The sequence below is a fragment of the Terrapene carolina genome, unplaced genomic scaffold (assembly GCF_002925995.2).
Source record: "Terrapene carolina triunguis isolate 2854851 unplaced genomic scaffold, T_m_triunguis-2.0 Scaffold395, whole genome shotgun sequence".
Classification (NCBI taxonomy): Eukaryota; Metazoa; Chordata; order Testudines; family Emydidae; genus Terrapene; species Terrapene triunguis.
In genome coordinates, this window is record NW_020664746.1 from 1,234,902 (window position 1) to 1,248,546 (window position 13,645).

The window sequence follows — 13,645 nt, forward strand, 5'->3', positions numbered from 1 at the left end:
AGGGGCAGCAAAATTTGCAGGTTTCCCAGCTTCGTAACAATTCTTCTGGAAGTACAAAATACAGCCAATACAAAGGAACAATGGTGGGAGAGCCGAGCTTCCCTACGCCAGGGAACTTCCTTGCCTGTTGGGGCCTGTGCTTTCCACCCACTCCACCTCCTTCCCCACTGAAAAGAAAGCAGCTGGTGAATGGAAGAGGCGTGGGGAACGAGCAGGGGCCCTGACCAAATTGCTCTAGCAACCGCAGCCTTTTACAGTGAATAAACAAGACCTTGAATGCTGGCTTGTGGACAGGTTAGGAGGGAGGCAGCAGAACTGGGTAAGTGCCGCTGAGAGCATGTTGCAGGGGCCTGCATGGTCCCAAACATGACTCTTCTCTGGGGAGCTGTCCAGGTGCACACTAAAGTTCTAAGGGCACTTCCCAAACCAGTAAGGAAGAACCCTGGTGTCCTGACCTACCTTCCTGGCTGTAGTAAACCAGGCTCCCGGGCTTGATGTGAGCTAAAGTTGAAGTGGCCTGCACAGCCGAACCCAGGCACGGTGTGACAGGTGGGCTCCTAGGAGTTAGGAGAACCTGCTTCTAGTGTGAGGAATCCCATATGGGCCCTCAGGCTGTCTGTTCAGCACTAGCCGTGGTGCAGAGCCGATGGGATTATTTGTTGTGAATAATTTATCTGATGAAGCTGGCCACATTTCACTGAATAAATGATAAGCAAATAAATCTTGCATGATCAGAGCTGCTCTCTGTGCATTACTCTATCCAGGCAGCTGAGCAGTTCCAGCCAGGGTGAGTGCAATGTAGCAGGCTAATTCCCTTTCCCCTGGTCTTCCCCAATCTTCACCCCCTTCCATGGCTGTCCCTGGGCTCCCTGCCTATTTATGGCTTTCCAAGGGTCAGTAGCACTATAAATGTTTCTGTTTATTGCTGGTTTGTTTGCTCTAAACAGCCCTCCACTGGCAGCTGCATTGTCTTGGGGCCCTGCCTACAGTAACAGGAAGTGTGTATTTTATTTTAGCTACAAACAATGGTCATCATTTTCCCCCACTCACTCTCCCCCTCCTGGCCTTCACCTGGGATCGGAAGGAAATGCTTGTAATGTCCAGCCAGAGGAAGGAAGGGACAGGACGTCAGGGCCTCGGCAGCTCGGTGATTCTGGTGCTGCAGGCTTGGGGATGGGAGTCCAAGCGCAGAGAAGATGCAGGGGGTTCCAGAGATGCTTTCTCATCAACTTTCATTTCAGCTCTTCCCTTGCCAATCAGGCTTGGGAGGGGGCACCATGCCCACCTGTCCTACATGGCAGCAGGTGAGGGCCTCTGTATCCTGCTTGTGACCTCTGGGCAGGATTAGAACCAAGATGAAAGGCCAGTGCATTAACCCATGGAGACTCCTCGCCACTGGCCTGGACCTGTCCTTGTAAGTGGCTGGGCCTTATCATGTAGTAGTTTCACCAGCCCATGAGTATGGATCAATGCTACGAGTCCAGCCACTGTCCTTTCCACGTGAAACAAACCTCCCCAAGGCTCTGCTGGTTGGGAAACTGCTGCAAAAGCTCTGCTGTGCCCTGCTTTTTGCAGGTTGGATGGGAGTCCACTTAGCAGCAACATCTTGCTCCTGTGCCAGCGTGTGGGACAGAGGAGGGCCAGCAGCTTTTAACTGCTACCAAACAATCCCTTTATGGCACAGCAATGTGGGAATCCCCCTGAGGAAATAGCAGTGCTCCAAAGATAGAGCTCTCCATACTGAAGAAACAAAGCGGAAGAGGAGGTACACCACAATGGCGGGACTGGTCAAATATCTCCTTTCTGCACAGGAGGATGGAATTCCTCCCCCCCCCCCCCCCCCGACACACACACTGGGGTTGGGCTGACTGCACAGCCAGCAGGGAGGCCAGCGCATCTGTTTTCTGGTGGGGAATTTTAGCATTCAAGAAAGCGAGGGGCTGATAGCACTGGCCAGAGCCAGGCATGGTATGGGCAGAGCAGTGCCGTCCCACCTCACTGCCTCTGCCAATGCACTTCAGTCCTGACCTCTGCTACTCCAGGCTTGGGCTTCCCACAACAGCTCAGCTGAGTCACCTCCACTCCCCCACTACTGTAGTCAGAGCCAGCACCAAACCAGCTGCTTCCACAAACGCCTATCTCCTGCAAACTAAAAATCCCTCCCTCCCTTTTCCAAACCTCAAAAGCAGTGGCTGGAAACCAGTTCCCTCTTGGGAAAGGCCCAGGGTACCAAGGGAGGGACCAGGCTGTCATTGCAGTAGAAAGGCCTCTGTCACTATTCCATCCTACACCCACCTGCTCCCAGGGGCCTCTCAGCCCAGCAGGGCTCCAGGTAACTATGTCTGGGGTTAAACACAAGCAGTTGCAAGTTAGTGAAGTCCCTGAAGAAACAAACAGGTGAGAGCCATCCCTTAAAGCCAGATAAGGGGGGGAGTCCCCTATAGATGCCTCATCAGCTAGACTACTGCTCTGTGGTGAGGGTGTGGGGTCTCCTGTTGGCTGCATTCACCTGCTCAGACCCTCTGGCCAGCTTTGATGTGGAGTTCAGTTTCTCCTCTGGGGAGCAGGGAGGCCCTTTGATGTCTCAGTTGTTGTTTCTGTTCCAGGGTTCTGTGGTTTCACGGCTGCGGCTGATTGAGCCCCCAAGGCCAGAATTGTTTGTTGACACAAATGCTTTCAAGGGAGAGCACGAGACGCCCAGCCACTCGGAACGTTAAACCCCCAAAACACCAGGCCATTTGGAAAGCCCTGCACAGCCCCTTCCTCTGAGCTCTGGTTCCCAGGGGGCCTCTGGCCTGAGTCTTCAATTTCTTGGGCAAAGAGAAATCTCAAAGGTGGATTTGCTTATGTCACTTCTTTAATCTCCACGAGGGAGTGCAGTCAGGACTGGGGCGCCAACCTCCAGCGGGCACTGAACTGCTTGCCACTTGGCTTTTTTTTTTCCTCTCTGTTCTTGATTGTCCAGCACTTTTGATTGCTCTGCTGTTTGGGGAGGGAAGAGGTGAAAATGTTTTCTGCCCTGCTGGCAAAACAGGTAAGACCACTTCTGACCGTGATCTACCGATCAGAAAGATTCCTGGATTCCCTTTCCTAGTCTCACTGGTCCGCTGTGCAATCGGGAGCAACTCATGTGATTGTTCTATGCCTCGGTTGCCCCATCTACAAAATCGGTATAAAAATATTTGCCTACTTTGACAGGGTTGTAGAAGGATTAATTAATGTCTGTACAGAGCTTCGGCTCCTATGATGGATGGTGCTAGAGAAGGGCAAACTATTACAATCTGTTTTACAAAAGTAGATCTCTGCTAACTGGTGGTATTTGTCTGGAAGCTGTTTCCATCCTGCCATTGAGTAATTTGCCTCCGGTGACCATCTAGTCACTTGGGCGTCGGTGCTGGGAGGTGAGACTCAGAACTATGCTAATGCAAAGTCCATTTCTGCTAACCTGGCATCCTTTCTTCTTCCCTCTACTCCCTCCAGTGCTCCAAGTCTTACCGGCTGGAGAGGACTTGTACAGCAAGTGGCACACAGCAATATTGTGGGGGCCTGCCTAGGATTTATACTGAGAGCAGAAGCGAACCCTTTAAAGGGAACAGGGTTTGCAGGTGTGTGGGATGAAGCGAATGGCTGCCCTGGGTTTCCTTAGCATTAATAGAGCTGTGTGGATCAGTGCTGGTGCCTTCCAGAAACAGGGGAGGGAAAGGTTTGAGTGCTCACCATGGGGCCTGGCCAGGGGACTTGGTAGAAGCCTCATCTCTTGAGCCATTTTAGACTGGAGAACACAGTGCAGGGAGCAATCCTGCATTGCTGGGAAGGGAGATGCAAGACACCCCTAATGTCTCAGATTTTCCTGCCTTAACTGGGACTTCCCTTGATGCGTCTCTCCTTTATCAGCGTGCCATATCCTATCCTGTTCCCCCCTCCCCCGTGGCGTGGCTGTACCCTCTGGAGGAGTAGGAAGGTCCTGGCGAAAGGCGTTGCCTCGGCATTTCCCTGCTACCATGCACCACCCCACTGTAAATGGGAAGGTGGGGGTGACCATGGGACTCCCCACTATCAGTGGAGGTTGGTTACCTGCCTAGCACCCCAAACTCTAGCAAAAGCTGCTGGCAAAATGGAGGGGTGGGGGGTGGGAAGCCTCTTGAGAGCCAAGCCGCAGACAATCTCCTCTCTCATTTCCTGCAGCCACCATACATTAACCTTATCTGGGCTGGGAGCCTAACGAGGTCGGAAATTAATTCCTTCCCCTCCTCCGCTCCCCCGGGGCAGACTTGGCTCAGCGACTCACATGCCCCCAGCTGGGATCACAGGCCTCTTTGATTGGCTTTTTTCCCCCTTCAATTTGTATTTCGGTGTGCATTTAACAAGGGAGACAGGAGGGGACAGCTCAGCCGAGGGGAAAACAAAGGAGCCCTCAGTGCCAGTCTGGATCCTAGCTTCATGCCCCCCAAATTCAGGGCCATCCGTCAAGGCGGCACTGGATGAGCTCACCAGCTTGCAATGCCGCGTTACAGGCCTCGCTTATCAGGGCTCTCTTCTGCAGACGCTGCTTGTAGTTTGTGTAAGCGCCGGGGTCTCCTGACCCTTCCCCGTCACCCCCATTTGCCACATCACGCCTGCTTTGTGACTATTAATAGACCAGCCACTTACTCCTTCGCCCTCAGTCAGTCTGAGACCCTTGGGCAGGAACTGGTGGCTGTGACGCAGGCTGGCAAGAGGACAGGGCCTGGCCTGCACCACAGACTGAGGTCTAGCACCTGCTATGGGTGGCTTGTCTGGGCATGCAAAGGTTCAGGACAACTTGTTAGAGTGGCCTGTTTGCATAGGAGGAGGGCGTTTCTTAGTGCCCTTGGGCATTGCTTTTTTTCTTCACCGCCAAGGTCAGCTTTAGAAGTATGGCTATGGGGGACATACAGATCGTTCTGCAGTAGGGGAACCCAGAGGAGTTGATGCTTCTGGGCTGCATTGTTCCCCTTCCCTAAGCCTGGTTTTACCCCAGCCGGTGGTGGGATGTGGGGGTGATGTGGGCTCGTTCAGGCGAACAGTGGATTTCATGTGTCTGGGTGATGTTAACTTAGCGCGTCAATGTCACATTAGCTGAGTGAACTGCTAATAACTAAAGGTGGCTGAGGGCAGAGGTATTGGGCAGCTGTGAGTGTCCCTTTTTTTCAGAAATGCTGTTAACCCACAGCGCGAGTGACAGGATCAGTGACTGGGAGGAGGAATTGGGAAGGCTAGAAGTGGAAGGGAAGAGGACTATAGCTGGGGATGCCAGGTAGATGGGCTCTTGACAGGAAACTTCCCGTGTGTGTGTGTGTGTGTGTGTGTGACACGCTCCCTACACTGGCTGGACTGAATTTCCCTGGCTGCCACCAGAGCCGAAGTGCCAAAAGACAAGTGGGCACGATGGACAGGGGATCCCAGAGACTTCATTCAACCCTTGTGCCCCACTAGCTTGTCACCCCTCCTGAGCTATGGAGGAATGGCTCCCCCCTCCCCCAAGGGGTGATTCGCTTTCTTGGCCCATGGAACATCCTTGTATTTCTGGATGGTGGTGTTTGGTTTTGCTGCAGTTTGTTGGTTCAGTGCCCTGATGGAATATTCCAGTGTAGACCTCAAGGGGTTGTGAAGAGAGATTGTCCCACTGGGAGGCACCCCTTCCCCCGCATCATCCACAGGTTCCTGGAGAATGAGGACAATGAAAGGTTGATTAGGTGGCAGCTGAGCACTGTCCCAGCCCGTTATACTGTCTGACCTCATTCACCCTTACCCCAAGTTCTGTGCTTGAAGAAATCCATTTATTTTGTTGGTGGTGTTTGGAGCCCGGGTTGCCAACCCTCCGGGATTAAAGATTAATCTTTAATGAAAGGTTATGTCCTATGATGAAATCTCCAGGAATACGTCCAACCAAAATTGGCAACCCAAACTGGGCCTTGTGGCTCTGGAGCTGTTAGCAGGGGAGGGGGTTTCCTGCAGTAGCTTGACACTAAGCAGGCTGGTCCTGTGTCTCTGTTCTTTCCCGCTCAGGAGCTCAGCTGTGTTACAGTGCACAGGAGCCCTGGTCTCTCAGCCAAGGGTCACACACCTCCTTCTCCCATCACAGACCAGCTGGGTGGGGCCTGCTCCCAAGCCTTGCTGAAGCTTTCCGGAGAGGGGTGGAGGTCTGATTCCCAGCCCCTCATGGTCTGGAGCCCAGCAGTAGAGCAGGGTGTCTGCAAACCCCCTGCACGTAGACTGGAGGGGAGAGAGGCGCTGACCAATCCATCTCCGCCAAGGTGCTAAGGGGTTAATGTCTAGCTTGGCTCTGGTGAGGGAGAAGGAAACAGAAGGTTTGTGGAGATAGAAGTGCATCAGCTGAGGAGGCAGGAAGAGGCTTGTGAGGGCCGTATCCTGCCTGCATCCTGGACAGGCAGTGACCTGGGCTAGAAACCTGCCCCCAGAAACCAGAGTTGTCGGGGCTTCAGGTCCAGCCAGAGAAGAGGTGGGGAGAGAGTAGGGGGAACCTGGGTGTGTCTGGGCCCATCTCTACCAGATTCAGAGTCCGCATCAACTCTAGGCCTGCAGACTCGCCACCCCCAAGTGAACAAAACTCCAGTCAGGCCCCCCAAAAACAGACTTTGAAAACGTTGGGTTCTTGTCTTTGGTTCGTAGCCTCTCGAGCTCACATTTTTCCAGCTGTTCTCTGCAATCCTGAGGCCTAGACATGGGCTCACTTTAAAAAGAAAGCTGGATTCTCACCTAGTCCTCTGGCACCAAGAGCTGGGGCTCTGAGAACCCCCCCAAACATCGAGAGACAATCATAAGAGTTGGCAATGCTGGACCTCTGCTGTATTCTCTCCAGCTTGGCCAGGGCTGCCTGCTTAGCGTTGCTGCTCCCCACAGCCATGGGCTGACCCCAGGGGGCTGCTTCATGAGACGACATGCTTCTGCAGAGGCCACAAGCATGACCATGGAACTAGAGGGCTTCTGCCTGTCAGTCCATTTATCAAAGCAGCCGTGTTTCAAGGCTGGTGAACCCATCAGTCACGGACAGACTCCATCTGAGACCAGAGCATCTTTGGAACTAAATCTGGAAGAAGCCAGTGTCTCTCTCGCCATGTCTGGGAGTAGCAGCTGGACGGGCTTCTCTACAGGGTCCTTCCCCCTTGAGCTGGGCCAGCACTGCCCCCTGCTTAGTGCTCAGTTCTCCATCCTTCCTCAGGAGCAGAGCCTCGCCCGGAGAGAGACATAACCTGCCGGAACATGAGCTGGAGACACCTTCGCCCAGCAGCTGAACAACGGCGAGCTCACAAGGCCCCCGTCTACATCTCCTGGGGCGTAAAGGGGTTGGAACGGCCCCTGGGGGAATTTCCCCCCCTCCCATGCAGAGCTGCTCTACCTGATCCTGCACCATCTCCCTCCTGTTCTGGCAATGGCAGAGGGTTGTGCTGGGGTGCAAGTGGCCAGAGCACCTAGAGTCCGCTGCAAGCGAGAGCAGCTCTGGAGGCCGTGCTGTGGCCCCCAGTTCAGCCTGCAGCCTGAGCTGCTCAGGGTGGCTTAAAGCCATCTTCGCCTTACCTCGCCTAGGCCGAACTCCTGAGAAGCCAGCCTAGACTCCGTCCCCAAGTGCTTATACACCAGCATCCCTTCGAGCTCTGTTGAAATGCAGCTGCCTCTGGGATGGAAGGTGGCAGGTGCCATCAGCCATAAAGCAACACCACACCAAGCAAAGGAGACTCTTGTCTTGAAGCTTCAGCAAAGTCGTTTTCCATGGAAGCTGCAGGGGGAATTTAGACAGCTGTCTGAATTGGCATTTGGACAGGATGTGGGCTTTGCCCCCAACTATTGCAATACACCCACAGGTCTTTAATGAACATTAGCAATCAGGACCCTATTTTCCAATGCCTCCTGCAGCACAGCACCCCCTCGCACCGTGCGGGAGCATTGCCTTGATACTCACCCCGTAGGAGGCGGAGCATCCCCCCCACTGAGCTCAAGAGGAGCGAGCAGCTCCAAGCAAGCACCTCCTTAACGCAGATGGCACGGTGTTGTGGCAGGTCACGCGGCCAGTCCTGTTTAAAAACAACACCAAATCCCCCCCAGGCCATGTGGCTCACCAGGCTTCCATTACGAATGGCAATGAGGCCTGTGTGGTTTGGGGGTTGCCATCCCAATCTAGGGGGTGGCACCCTCCCCTCAGGTGCCGGATCGCTCGCCTCCCACACGCCACAGAACTGAAGCTTTGTTCTGGTGGGGCTGGTGCATGCCCATGCTGTATATCTCGACCCTTCACCCCGCTCCACTCGTCAGCACATTCGAATCCCCCTGTGGTCAGCCCCAGGAACTCGCCTCCCACCACTCTGGCTGCGGAGCCCTGGAGCCCGCTGTGAACCGTGCCTGCTTGGATTTTGCTGACTCACGGTACGTGCACTTCTCAGAACAGGGTCTGGCTGATGTTTGTACTGATGCACGATCACTTTGGCAACCCCTGCAGCAATGGGGTTCACTGGGCATTCTCCTGGCCCCCTGAACTGGAATTCACAAATCTCTGCCTTCCTTCAGAGCCTGACCCTGGGTTGGCACCCACCACTGGTGCACTCAATACACTCTTGCCTTGTAAGGTGACCAGCTGGCAGGGATTGTTATTGGGTCCCCAGGACCTGTGATGAAATCAAAGGAGAACTTGGGTTTGGGTATGGTTTGTTCTTGTCCTATTCCCACTCCCGACCTCCCACAGGCAAGACAAGAACTGGGTGTGCCGGGGAGGGTAACAGCAGCTGAGAAACTCATCCCACCAGTGGCAGATTAGTTCAGGGGTATCTTGTTGCTGTGCTGATGACACACTGATTCCCTGGAGGAAGCGGGGGAAGGGCTGGGCTGAAGGTAGTTTTGGAGAGAGAAGGTTCCCACAGCCGGACAGGGTCCCAGGTGGGGGGCTTGCTGAGCTGTATGAAATCAGCAGGGAGCGCTTGTTGACTTGGGAATGCTGCTCTCTACCTCCGAGCAAGCTGCAGTGACTGGGGAGTGCAAGTCTTTTCTCCCCTCCTCCTCAGTGCTTTCCCCCTGGGGATCTCGGCTCATGCTGAGCCTAGTTGTTTGTTTGTTTTTTTCTTTTCACTGCCTGTTCTTTACCATCGGGTAACTGTGGTGCAAGGAGGTCCTCCGACTTACACTAATGTCTACACAGAGAATTAGTGGCTGGCTCAACTGCAATTCTCCCACTGGGTCCTCAGCCTTTCCCTCCCTAGCCAACACTTTCCTGTCCTCCCAGATTTGCTGGCAACAGGTCATTGCTCAGACATGCCTAAGGAAAGACTCTGTCTCTGGCTTCTGATGTTTCTTCCCTTTGCTGTTCTCTAACGGCAGGTTTTTCCTGTCCCTGGTGTTTTCTGCATCTGACTTGCCTTCTGCTCTCAAAGACCTGCCTTTTCTTGAAAGTGTCAAAGCCTCTGCTGTGCCATAATTAGCGGTGGGCAAACCTTAAACTGTTAGTTTAGATCTAAGCTAGCCCCCAGAAGTTCAGGTGCATTTCCAGACCTCCTCAGAATCCCCTGAGTCTGCAAAATTGGGCTGGAGATCTTGTGTGAGGCTTGCACGTGAGATTTCCATTGAGATGTTGCTTCCATTTGGGCCAGAAGTACAGCAAAGCTGACCCAGTCACGCAGCACTTCTGCACTTGGTCCCACTAGGACCTGGGACAGCATGAAAATTAAAAATAATGGAACAAAGTAGAGGGGCAAACTTTAACTCTCAGCAGCTCGGTTCAGGCTGTGTGTGATATTTGCAACCTGTCTGGATCTTATCCACCACAGCTCTCATGTCCCTAATCTGACAAGCCTAAACCTGCACTTCCTATGCAGGCCAAAACCACGGATGGTAGCTCCGTGCTGGGGAGGGAGAAGCCAGTCTGATCAGCATCAGGGATACTTGGAGAGTGTGTAGTGCAGCCCAGCATAGCAGGAGGAGAAGACCTATGAAAGCTGCAGGGTGTGTTTTCTGGTATACGCTGTAGTACATATGGCTGGTATGGGTAACGTCTGCCTTGGGGTGCACGGAGATGGGAACTCGAGTGAGGAATTGGGTTAACAGCTATGTGATGTACACCTGCTTATTGGAATGTTGCTTGCTATCTAGATTCTTGTATCCCCTTTCCCCACCTTCACCCCCACATAACTCAGCACGTTATCTGAGCAGGTCCCAAGTCCCTCAAAGCAGAAATAACAACGATGTCTCTTTCTTCCCAGCCTGTAGGGGAGGGAGAGAGGGGAGGAGAGAGAGAGAGAGAGAGAGAGAGAGAAGGAAAGCTAAGTTGAAGAAATGAGTCTTGCATTCGGTTGTGGAAGTGGTTAGTTCTGTGGTCATTCTTGTACTTTGTGGCCAGGAGTTCCATAGTCCAAATCCAGCTCTGCCTCCTGGACTAATCTGAGGGTCCACAGATTCATTGTTCCAGTGGAACATTACTGCCATTGGCGGCTAAGGTCATGGGCAGAGAGGCAATCTCTCGGTAGTTGGGCCAATTCCATGGAGAGCTTTGGATAACAGACCAGAGACCTGGAACTGGGCTCTGTGCTCCATGGGGAGCCAGTGCCAGGAGCATGTTCATGCCAATCTGTATCGCTAAGCGGACAGGCTGCCATGTTTTGTTCCAGTTGGAATCCCTTTGGGGATCTAGTGCTTTGTTCCACTTAATTATTGAAACTCATGGCTAGGAAGTCATGACTGCATAGATCCAGGTAGTCAGGCCTGTGTCTTGTAGGAGGGGTTGCAATCTTCTCATCAGGTGCAGACAGAAGTGTGCCCGTTTCACCACATGGTTATTTGGGTATCCAGTAGCACTGAGCAGTATAGTGACTTACCAGTCTGAGGGCAGAGGCCCTCAAAAGAGGGGGATGTTCTAGGCTTGCTATGCCTAACATTTAAAGGTACAGTGTTAGCTGGCACTCTTTCACACATTTGATGGGTACGTCTACACCACCAGTGAAGGTGTGATTATAGCACAGGTAGGCATTGACACCAGCGTGGGCATCTAGCTAGTACAACCAACAGGAGTAGTATAGATGTGGTGGCACAGGCTTCAGCGTGGGCTCACAACCTGAGTATTCTTCTCAGGTCCCTAGCAAGCTTGTACTTGCTATCCTGTGCTGAAGTCCGTGCTGCCGCATCTTCCCTGCTATTGCTATCGGTGCTAGCTAGGTTGAAGGGTATACCTGTCCGCGCTAGTCGCGCCTTCATGTGCTGTGCAGACATACCTAAACGTGTGATGGAAACAGGGCAGTGTAGACTTCTAACATGTTGCCTGTCTCCACTAGACCATGTTACTAACACCTTCTAACAGCGTCGCCTTTAAATCCAGCCAAGACAAACCTAGAGTGGAGGCAAGTTCTATGGAGCAGTTTCGGATTGTTTTGATCTAGCTAGTATTCCCCCACCACCCCACCCAATATTGCCTAGGATCCACTTCACCCAGCTGCTGACTTTGGCCAGGCATGGAGAAAACTAGGCGATGGTGCAGTTCCCATTTGACACAAAGACTATAGAGCTGAGTGTCTTCTGTGTGCTGCTGGCACTTGAGTCTATGCTGCGTTGTTAGCTCTCCTGGGGGCCTCCTGTAGGTTTTCAATAATACTGTGAGCCCTTTGGGGCAGGGGTTGTCTGTACAGTAGGTGACACAATGGGGCCCCACTCTGGCTGGGACCATTAGGCTCTATGGTCATAGGGGTGATAGAAGTTGAGGAATGCCCTGCTGAGCTATTTGAATAGTGATAATGAAAACTGCTCAAGATAGTTAAGACCAAAGCAGACTGTGAAGAACTTCAGAAAGATCTCACAAAACTAAGTGATTGGGCAACAAAATGGCAAATGAAATTTCATGTGGATAAATGTAAAGTAATGCACATTGGAAGAAATAACCCCAACTATACATACAATATGATGGGGGCTAATTTAGCTACAACGAATCAGGAAAAAGATCTTGGCTTCATCGTGGATAGTTCTCTGAAGATGTCCACGCAAGGGCAGCGGTGGTTAAAAAAGCAAACAGGATGTTAGGAATCATTAAAAAGGGGATAGAAAATAAGACGGAGAGTATCTTATTGCCCTTCTATAAATCCATGGTACGCCCACATCTTGAATACTGTGTACAGATGTGGTCTCCTCATCTCAAAAAAGATATACTGGCATTAGAAAAGGTTCAGAGAAGGGCAACTAAAATGATTAGGGGTTTGGAACGAGTCCCATATGAGGAGAGATTAAAGAGGCTAGGGCTTTTCAGCTTGGAAAAGAGGAGACTAAGGGGGGATATGATAGAGGTATATAAAATCATGAGTGAGGTAGAGAAAGTAAATAAGTTATTTACTTGTTCCCATAATACAAGAACTAGGGGCCACCGAATGAAATTAATGGGCAGCAGATTTAAAACAAATAAAAGGAAGTTCTTCTTCACACAGCGCACAGTCAACTTGTGGAACTCCTTGCCTGAGGAGGTTGTGAAGGCTAGGACTATTACAGTGTTTAAAAGAGAACTGGATAAATTCATGGAGGTTAAGTCTGTTAATGGATATTAGCCAGGATGGGTATGGAAGGGTGTCCCGAGCCTCTGTTTGTCAGACGGTGGAGATGGATGGCAGGAGAGAGATCACTTGATCATTGCCTGTTGGGTTCACTCCCTCTGGGGCACCTGACATTGGCCGCTGTCGGTAGATAGGATACTAGGCTAGATGGACCTTTGGTCTGACTCAGTACGGCCATTCTTAGGTTATGTTCTTATGATCTGATAGGCCAGTGTTCTCCAGTGAGCTCAGCAGGTGGCCAGCTGTCTCCTGCCTGTGACACAAGGTCAGAGTCTGTATGTGTGTGTTTGCATAGTGAACACTGTCCAAGAGGTGTCTGGACAGGAGAGCAGCCACTCTCCAGATGACAAAGGGTGCTCTGCACAATGTCAACCTCGCCCTTCAGCCCCTCTTATCTCTCTCTCTCTCCCTCCCTGCTCTGTAGCAGCAGCTTGATTTTTAGCACCTCTGAAGATACCAACTGGCCTTTGCTGCATTCCACGCAGGGGTGTGAAAAGCTGCAGGAGCCCAGAGGTGGCTTGAGGGGGGTCTCTGGCCAGCCGGCCTTGTTGAAGCAGAAGCCACAAAGCAAAAGGGGCTCCTAAACCAGTTTAAAACAACACCAATCATGTGGAACTCTTTGAAGCAGCCCCTCTCTGCACCAAAGTGGGGAGGTGCAGAACGCTAGGCCTGCAAAGTCCTCGGGAAGCTCTGTTTTCCTTCCAAAACATACGTTCTCCTGCTCTTCCTCTGAAAATGGCTGCCAGCACCCAAGAGCTACCTTACAATAACAGTGCTGTGTCCGTGTCTGACAGAGCAGAGAAAAAAATATAAGGAACGTAATTCCCAACCTTGCAAGGAGGGGGGTTATTTAAAAAACCATGATAGGAATTGAGGATCGGGTCAAGGAATAGGGGGAAATAATGTCAAGGACACTATCTTTATTGGCAGCCGGGTGTCAGGTTAAGACCTGCTCAGTCTCAAGGCTTGGGCTGTGTCTACACTGCCACTTTCAGCGCTAAAACTTTAGTCGTTCAGGGGTGTGAAAAAACAATCCCCTGAGCGACAAAAGTTTTAGCGCTGAAAAGCGCCAGTATAAACAACGCCTTATCGCTGGG